We start from the raw sequence: 2892 nt of genomic DNA on the forward strand, positions 1-2892 counted from the left end.
TGGCGCGAGCTGTACCTATCTCCAAGCTCCTCATGCATCAGCTGCTGTTTCAACTTCTTTTCATTGGACTCGGTAAAACGTTTAATGAGCAGCGCTTTTAAGGTCACGTACTTTTTCTCTTCAGGAGGATGTATGATAATATATAATATATAAGGTCTTTTAACTTTTTAGAATACTTATTATCAAGTTGATTGATCACATGGTGGAATTTTGTCTGGTCGGGCAAACCAAATCTCTGGTTCCTCTGGCCAAAAAGGTGGGATACGCACGCTCATCTTGCAAACTTCTTTATTGAAATAGGTTCCCTGTACTCACCACTATCACTAATGAATGCATGTAGACATTATTCCTAATTTTTCCAGCCTGTGTCAACTGATAAGCTTAACAGGCAAGTTGACCAGTTATTTTAATGCTCTCATTGTTAGCTAAATTAAACTCGAAATCCAGTCTTGAAAATCCTTTAATCATTTCTCTTTCATTACGCATATGGCCGGTGCATCCAGTGACGATACACTAAGTAATGTTTCGGCGATTACCTAACATAACCTCTTCGGAAGTGCTCATCAAAATGGTTGCCTTGTCTGAGTATTGTTCTTCATGTTGCAAGCTCTAATTATACTTTTTATTATGAATATTTTTATTCATGTCTTTAGATTTGCCCTCTCTCGCAAAATATCCACGACTACCACACTGATGACATTCAATCTTAAACTTATTATTGTGGCCTTTATACTCATGGGGATACTTCTTTACATGAGGAGGCTTAATCAACTTTGCACCTTGATCTATAGTTTTAGATTTAGTACGTCCTTCGTAGTCTTCAACAATTTTTACCTTTAATATCTGTTGAGAGTGAATCATCACATGATTCCATAGCTTACGAAAGATAGTAAAGGAATGTGGCAAACTATAAAGCAACAAATAGCAAGTATTGCCTTGCAAAGACAGATTCAAATTGTTTAATTTCTCAAACACATCGCATAAATATGCTAGCGTTAGCAAAAACTCAGGTTCAGTATAATATTTGTCATTTTCTTGACGTTGTTGTTGTAAAAAAGTGCAAATTTCTTCGCGTAATTCAAACACATGAAATAAAAAAATTTTATGTGAAAGCCATCGTGAGTCACAGTAGTACAGCAGGGCTGTATGTTCAGCTCCCATATCTATGCATAGATTTTTAAAAAGTCTGGCTGCGCGAGATCTTCGTTGATGAGTGTGATTGTTGATCGACTTTAAAAGTTGGTTGAAATTATTAATATATGTCGCTAAATTCAGAAACTGACGACGTAACGTACAGGCCGTACAGCACGTGCGCTATCAATCGAGGAATGAACAATACCGGCACGGCAGAGCGCAGGGGAGATTCCTTTCGCAGAACCTGCAACGACCTTCTTCCATGGTCAATGTCCAAGGAATTGTCCTATATTGTCGTATTTTAATGGACTTAAAGGACGGGGTGCATGCGGTTTCTTTACTTTGACGAATTCAGACTGTTTTCTTTTAGCAGACCTGTTTACCTTGCACAATAAAATTTAACCCACGCCGCGTGTCGCGACGCTGCCTTACGCAACGGTGGGTTATTACATTTGCGTGGCGTGTCGCCGCGCGCCCTGACGAAAATTCGTCTCAGTCAGTACAGTGGAGGCCTCGAGTAAACATCTACAATGTTTATCTAGAATTTAATTTTTGTTTGGTCTAATTTCGGTAGTGCTTTGACTGCTTTGCTCATACTTAAGAAAAACATGTCTGTTTCATCCAAGTCCAGTTTTGACTGTTGTTTTTGTTGCCTCGGACTATGCTGTATCATCATATCGTAAATGTCTGCTAAATCAGGTTTTCTCTTCGAAGATGAGCTCCTTTGAGAATATTAACTTAAGTTGCCTTGTTGTGACTCACTTCTGAAGTCAGGACTATCAGGAACTTCAGGACTGCAGGCAATTCCGATATGATGGTCGCAGATGCAGATGTCGACGGAGATGATGGCGGTATCGAATTATTAGACTTTGTGTTTCTCATTTCCATGTATGGACGTAAAAAACCCATTTGATCTTCGTATTTCGATGGAGACCCTTGCGTTGCTGCTTGTCCAGATTTAGATTTTCGTCGTTTTAGTGCACTACAGTGCGTATGCGTTGCGTAATTATTATCTTTTTATTTTTCAACTGAAACAAAAATCGTTACTTTAAGAGCTGATAGTCGTCGGCGTCAGTGCAGGACCTTCGTGCCAGAAATGTAAAAAAGTTATTTTTACAGGAGGCAACATATTGTGGGCTATTTTACATAGGTTACAACTTTTTTTTATATTTTAGGGTTAATTATTCTACAAATATGTTATCTAGCTGTATTTTATTTATTTTATTTTATTTATTTATGTAGGACAACTTACGCTGTGTCCTACGTGGATGACTCAACGCGAACGCGATTGCGAAACGATCCGATGCGAATTTAATGCGGTGCGGAGCGACGCGAACCGTCCCCTCCGCGCCCTCCGCCGCCGTTCAGTTCAGTTAGCATTAAACATTTGTCATGGAGGGACGGAAGCTTATGTTGTTGGAAAATTCATATCTTAAATGGGTCATATACACAAACGGATGATTTAAAAAAATAAAAATAAAAAAGCACTCTATTATTTCAAAATTCTGTTTATTTCTCAGATATCAATCAAAATAACAAAAATATAATGTCAAACTAGATCGTTTCATCAAATTACAATAATTATGGCGTTTTAAATATTTTTTGTGTCTACAGAAATGACAAGGTTACCACAGAAGGGAACAAAATCAGTCTTAAATCAAATATTAATTAATTATGAGATCTTATTAATTATGAGATCCATATTTTGTCTTATAAAATCAGTCTGAAGACAAACAATTATTCTAAATAATTATGCGA

Source organism: Zerene cesonia, unplaced genomic scaffold, assembly GCF_012273895.1.
Source record: "Zerene cesonia ecotype Mississippi unplaced genomic scaffold, Zerene_cesonia_1.1 Zces_u008, whole genome shotgun sequence".
NCBI classification, from domain to species: domain Eukaryota; kingdom Metazoa; phylum Arthropoda; class Insecta; order Lepidoptera; family Pieridae; genus Zerene; species Zerene cesonia.